Source organism: Dermacentor silvarum, chromosome 8, assembly GCF_013339745.2.
Source record: "Dermacentor silvarum isolate Dsil-2018 chromosome 8, BIME_Dsil_1.4, whole genome shotgun sequence".
In the NCBI taxonomy this organism is placed as follows: domain Eukaryota; kingdom Metazoa; phylum Arthropoda; class Arachnida; order Ixodida; family Ixodidae; genus Dermacentor; species Dermacentor silvarum.
Window position 1 is genome coordinate 158199775 of NC_051161.1, and position 7276 is coordinate 158207050.

Sequence of the window (7276 nt, forward strand, 5' to 3'; positions counted from 1 at the left end):
TAGTTCGAACAAAAGGGAGCAACGCGGCCAAACCATCACTGTTGGCAATCAAGTATGACGGCAAGCTCGGCAAGATAGGTCGGCGGTGCAGGATCAGCAAGATACTGACACGTGTACTCGCCGTCACTACTACGTGACAATACGAGCACGTCTGGCCTGCCTCTGGTATCAATGGGCACACCTGAGCTGCGTGAAAAATGGTACCATTAACACTGGCATAAGTGTATGCTACGAAGGTCACATCGTCTTGATTATCATTAGGTGGGAAACTTGAGGATTCGCCTGGCGAGGAACCGGGCTATACAGATGACCAAGAGGCTTATCGTCACTTAATTTTATCCCGTTGCACAGAAAAACATCGGCTGTCATAGAAGCTGGATTGCGTATTTCATGTCCCATGTACCGGACCAATGTAGCAACCGAGCAAAAATTTCTTGGCTTAAGGACGCGCACACGTTGGTGTCTAAGCTCGTAGATTGTGTTGAGTGGGGCTCGACTGTAGTGTTGGCAGCGGAGTGAGACGATGCATACCCGTTATGGGCCGCATGGCTTCGTGAACATTAACCTCAGGGCGAGCCCATTCTGTCTCTGAGAGATGATGAAACTATGCTCTATAGACGAGTCGGGGTTGCAGTACAGTGCAGACAAAAAAAATGAGCCATGTCGGTATTCGCTCCGCCAGATTTCTTCGGAGTCCGACGTATCAAGTGTATCGTTTCTGAGGCTTGTTGCTTTGCATTCTTGACCTATGGTCCTGTAGATCCGGAGGTATGAATTTCGAGGCCGAGTACACGGATAGGCGAAGCATTGTGTAGTGGCTGCTGATTCAGAATTAACTGAATAGGCCGGAATGCCAGTAGAGGACACGCATATATGTTCGCTACTAAGATATACGGAGTCTTGTCCTTGGAAATTTCAAGCCCTATCGGAGCGCAACAGTTGTGAGTCACGTTTAGGGCTTCTTCAAGCGCTTGTTCTTGGTGGTAGATTTCAGGATGAACTGACCAGAGAGTGATGTCGTCTGCATAGTTGTTTCTGAGTTATGTATCGTCGCTGGATTACAAGCTTGTGGAAGGAGGGCGATGTTGAAAAGGACTGGTGCGAGCACAGATCCTTGTAGGACACCCCGATGTGCGACGAACTGACCTGCTGCTTGGCCAGCCAGGCGAACGGAGAAGGTGCGAGCGTGCAGAATGGCTTTGACAAATGTGCAGACACGGCTTGGGAACTGATGTCGATAGAGAATTCCAACAAGTTCTTCGTAGCTCACATGGTCACAGGCTTTGCGAATGTCCATTGCCAAAATGGTGCAAATTCTTCGGCCCTGGCATCCGATGAGAACCATGGAAGAAAGACACGCAAAGCCATCCTCATTGCCCAGACGGAGACGGAACCAGATTTGGCAAGGATGATGCCAGGAGTATCTCTCGAGCAACCATGTAATACCTGTACGCTCGTACACGTACTATAAGCTGATGGAGGGTACGCTCAATCAACTTGCCTAACGTTGATTTTAGCGCTAATGGGTGCATATCAGCGATATTGTCTGAGGGCTAGCCCGGTTTGTGTATAGGGACCATTTCGGCGTCCCGACAAGAATAAGGAATGGCTCCTGTAGCCCAAGCTTTATTTCTGCCTCCAAGATAGCTTTCTCGTCCGTGTTTTTGTAAAGTTCATACGGTATGCCATCCGTGCCTCGTGCTTTGCATGGCTTCGAGAGGTCTACCGCGGCTAAGAATTTCGCCATAGTGAAGGCAGCTTGTATACCCTCACACTTGGCGAGTGTAGGCGATGTGCCTGCGACCGCTGGAATGCTGTTTTGAACAACGAAAGGAGACGGTGCCGAGTCCAAAGCAGGAAAAAAGTGTTGGCGACCGTTTCGGCGAATACTGCTAGTGTTTGGCCACATGCTAACAGAGCGCAGGCTGCAGGGTCTGGAGGGCGCCGACCGTGTTCCGTTTCTAGTAGACGCATTAGACGACGAAGAGTCAAGCGAAGAGCACAAGTCCCTGCAGAGGTCACATTCTAAGCAGTGTTCATGGCGCCGAGTTACTGCAGTAAGGCGCGGGCCTCGAAACAAAGGGAAGTTGATGCATGGTCACGGTTCTGGTGCAAGTTCTGCTTGGCGGTGCGATGCCCAGGGACGCAGAAGTGGCAAATCGGGTGCCGTTCGCGATTTATCAACCCACGACGTACATGTTGCTTTAACTAGTGCCGTACTAAGAAAAAGAGACGGGTCCAGCAGGGAGTTGGATACCGTGCTTTCTGATACCGCCCTATATCGATCCCAATCCACCACTCGACACAGTCGGTGAAGGCGGCCTGCTCCGCTTGAAAAGAAGCCAAGGTGAATCGGACATGACTACGAGACGGTCGCCCTTCCTAGCTACCAAGATACGTCTGGTGGGTTTGGCGGCACGTGAGGGCGGTTACTCCGACGAGTTGGCACTGACACATAATTAAGCAGCATGAATTGGGCGGCCAAAGATGTGTCCAGCACACACGTACCACGCGCACTGAAGATGGCGTAACCCCATGTGGTTTGGGGCGCGCAAAAATTGCCTGCTATCATAAGGTGACAGCCAGGATGTTTCTGTCGTAGATATGCCAACCAGCCAATATACAACCGAATCGCACGGCCGCTATAAGGACGGCATAGTATGAAACGATGATAACACCCGTGTGTTGGAGACGAACTAATACGACCACGACCTCTTGCCATAAAGTGCACCACCGTGAAAGAACACGGGTCTGATGAATAGTGCATCGTACATAAGCTGCAGCCTTTCCTGGAGAAGCAGCAGGCGTAGCACTTCAACGGTCCAACATTGAAGGCGATGAGAATGCCACAAATCCTGAAACGAATGACATGCTGTTGCATTCTTCAAGCAGTAGAGCCCAAACACACAGCTTCCCATATATGAGATGCTGGCGCAGCTCTCCGGCCTTTCCAGCCTAGCCGCGGCAGTTCCACTATAATAAAGCCTTCTGGGGCACTTAAAGACGTAGCAGCCATCACAGGTTTAGGTGAGCCACTAGAACTGAGATCAGATGCTGGAGTTGTTGCCCAACGAAGGGCAAGAGTTCTTGGGGCGCGGTGTTTTTGGCGGCTTAGTTCGCGTTGGCGCGAGACGCACCACCAAGGTCAATTCGCTCACTGCTGCTGCCGCGCTTACTCACTCGAGCATTTTGACAGTGCGTTTCCGCGGTCATCGAGCAAGATGTGCTGATGTTTGCTTGTGCGTGCGTGACACCATGCTTGTTAACTTAGTTAGTATGCCTATGTTTACAAGTTTATACGGCGGATAAAACAACTATCTTTACCTCGTATAGCTGTCACAATCGATTTCCTATTGCAATGGATGCTTCGCCTTTCGGGTGAAACTGATACTTTTTTTATTGTAGTTGTAACCAAACAACGTGCGCAGCCACCAAGAGGCCACCAGGTCTCACGATACACTGCGGAGCTCTCTCAGCTGGAGGGTTGCACTCAAAAAAGGAGGTTTAAAAAATTATTTCCAACGAGCCGAGGTATATGTGGCATGCATGTGGACGCCAGCATCAGTTTACTTCTCGTGAAAGTGCGTGCTTCTTCGAGCAGTGACGTTCTTTTTCATTCGCTAAACCCCTTTAAAAATTGTGCATTTAACTGTTCTGACCATCACCTAATTTATTTTGCAACATCTAACTACTACTTGTTCAACAGGTACAATTTGAAGTATTTTAATTAGTTGACATCAATATTGAAAACTGGCGCAAAGAGCCCAGATTACATTGTCGCCGAAAGGCGAGGTGATATATTGATAAGCAACGCAAGGAAACCTCACCGAAAAACTTGAAGGCGCAGGCAACCATGATGGCGATGCCAATGACGAGCACGACAAAGCATAACACCGTGTAGACCCTGAGCGCGGCTTTCATTCCGGCCAGGCGGCGTTCCATGCGCTCCTCCGGGGTGGGAATGTGCCGACGGGGCGGCTCTGACAGAGGGGGACCCGGTACCAACACAGACGTCTTCGGCTCATCCGTGACACTGGACAATAGACAGTTTTAGTTACACGCACGTAGAGGCTTTGCATACGTAGAGCTTCTACGTGTAAGCAGTGCGCATGCGCAGAACGTAGCGGCCGCGCGCTGGTCTCACGGACGTACGTGAGATTCGATTTTTTACGTGCGTTTCTTGCGCACGTAGACAGCTTCGCGCGGGGGTTTCGCGAGATCACGAACAAGCGATAGCGTGCTGAGCGCGCGCAGATGGCTTGCATGGAAACACGGCGACAGGATGACTGGTCATCTATTTCATTCCATGTCAACGATGACAGCAGATAACGCTTGCACAACACACTTCCGGGCATTGCGGAGACGATGACCGGCACGCATCAATGCACATCACTGGCTTCGCTGAAATACTCATCGTGAATTGAATTGTTCATATTTCCCGATAGATGTAGCTACGTGGTGCGTCGCGTACGTGTAGCTAAAAGCTTTTCAGATGGCGTGCACGTAAGGTACGTAGACTGTTCACGTTTGGGTACGTGAAGTCTCCACGTACGCGTAACCAAAACTGTCTAATGATGTTGACACGTCTACGTGTTTATCTTTCTCCCGTGACAGCTTTTCACCGGCTAACAAATGTTAAACGTTATCGCTCGAAAGTTGCATGTAACGGATGTTTCGCGAATTTTATCGAAAGATTTATCGGCTGTTAGTTGTCACTGCACCTGGCTTAATCTGACTGTATGCGCGACGCGAACGGTGTAGTATCTCGTGGAAGGCACGACGACACAGCAATTACGCTGGAACCTTCGACGAGACATGTATAAAAGCCGACGCGCTTGACCAGCTGTTCGCATTTTCAACGATCGTCGACAGTGTGCGACGCTATCGTTGTGCTTTGAATGCCACTTGCTTTTAGGGGTACACGTTTGCCCAATAAAGAGTTAGTGCCATCATTCACAGTTTTGCCAAGGTAGATATGCCTGGTAGCGAAGCTTCCATAGAAGCCTATACGTTCAAAACATGGCGGTTCATCGGCGGTTCATGGGGCTTAGCGCCATCTGTGTGAGGAGGGAACACTTCCGGCGGAAGAAAAATAATGTGACGTCATATCCGTTAAAAACAAAAGTGACGTCATTTTGTTCTCAAAGGCGCGAAATTTGTTTTCGGAGGCCGGCCATTACAGCTGTATATTCAAATGCCCCGCCATACGACTTGGTGGGCGTTCCGAGCTTTCAGCACGGAAAGCGAGGCAGGAAAAGGTCTGCCGTACGGGTGTCGAAATCGCATCCCTGCACTAAACATGCTTTCTTTGGAGGCCGACGAACGCTTTGGGCGTAGAGTGCTCGTCCTTTCGTCGGACGCGAAGCCCGTCGGCCAGCGCTGTCGCACGAAAACAACTAAAGTGAACAATTATCTAGCGGTCGCAACTTACTGCTTTTGACTGAACAGGTTAAGAAACAATGAAACTACCCGCGTCACCAAATTTAGGCAAACGTCGATAAGCAAAACAACACAACATGTGAGGGGGGCGTATTGCAACAGGTGAGCGTTACGAGCGCGCCTTTCTGCACACTTCAAGAGCTTCATTGCATTGCAAGTGATAGCGGTGCGAACGCCCGCCGCTATCGATGGGCGCTCTTGCATTGATAATGATCAAGTGAAACAGAATTGTCACTTCTTTTCTCGGCATGCGTATATAAAATTGATTAGACACCTTATTTTCCATGAATGAATCTCTGTGTCTCTCTTTAATTATAAAACGTTTTTTTTTCTTTCCCAATGTTTGTTCCCTCCAAACATAGTCGCGCTTCAATCGCTGCTCCCATAATCACCCTTGCTGATGTCGGTGATAATTTGTTCTGAACCGCTTTTCGCCCGAAGCTTCGCGACCAATGTGAATCGACCTTGGTTTTGCTACTGTGTCCTTGAGCGTCACTACGACTTGACAATATATGGCATGGTATTGATCATTGGCGATCAGAATTTCTAATTCCATGTCATTGTGAAATGGGAAGTTAACTCACTTAACGCTCAGTGCCTAAACGAAGAAAACATTACAGTCTCGCGATGCCCGGTGAGTGACAACCTCCTGTGTTACGCCACCATGTAGAGTGGGGCGTCGTTACTTTCTCTTAACGAGGTAAGGAATGCCAGAAAGCATTACCTTTGGTGTCGCTGAGAAGAGTTCCTGTAAGAAACCTTCTGAATAACATTAGAATTGTCTGTGTTACAAAATATCCCCACTATAAGAGCTTCCTTGCACACCATTTTCTAGTTTTATTGCGATAGCAATTATATGGACACTCCAAAGCAGATTTCTGCCGTCGGCGTCGCCGTCGCCGTGAGGTTCCGTATGACGTCAATGGAGATGAAATCGCCGCCGCGCGCCGCCGAACGCTGTATGTGCGAGTTAAAGGGCGCGAGGGACGCGCGCTTTCACGGGGAGTGAACGCACGGCGGAGAACAAACGCGCGTTCTGTGCCGTGCTCCCTTAAGGGCTGCAGAAGTAGGCGTCTCTTTCCTCCTTTACAATCACCATATATGTAGAGCAAACGCGCCTTCTTCTGACGCACGAAAGGCCGTGGGGGGGGGGGGGGGGGGGGAAGGGAGGCGACGTTTAGCTGCGGCACCAAATGCGTATTTATATAAAAACGTTGCGAGGCGAGAATGTGGTAAATACTTCCGACGCTGCTCGACGAGTTTCCCGTTCTGATCTCGTCGAATAGGCGCGTCGTTGACGTGCCTATTCATATTATCAGTTCTAGTAAGCTGGTTCAGCATGCAGGGTTAAAGTTACTCTTTGAAGTCGACATTCCTAAGCACAACATTACGATTTTGTGAACTGTGAAACCATTTTTCACTCCTTAACACTACTAAGCCGATCAGTGTGTTACAAATGAAAATTGTAGCTAAATCATTTTAGTTGAGTAGATATGGTATCAGCCATTCATTCAGGAAGATTATCAAGAGACCCATGAAGAAAGCCGGCAGATCCCACGCCTTGTGGGTATCGATGTTATGTGCCTGTGTGCCTATGGGAGCACCGTGGCACACAGGCCTATGGGAAACGACCATGCGAGCACCAACACGTAGGCGGCTGTTTCATGACCTACATGGCGCGAATGTCATGACAAACATGTAATGAGTCATCAAGAGTCCCTTTAGCTACACCTAAAAGACCTTAAGATGAAATCCATAGCCATGCTCATCACTATCTTTTCGACCGTCAACCTTTTCCTTCACTTGGTACCACATCCGAACCCATTCCATTGGTTTT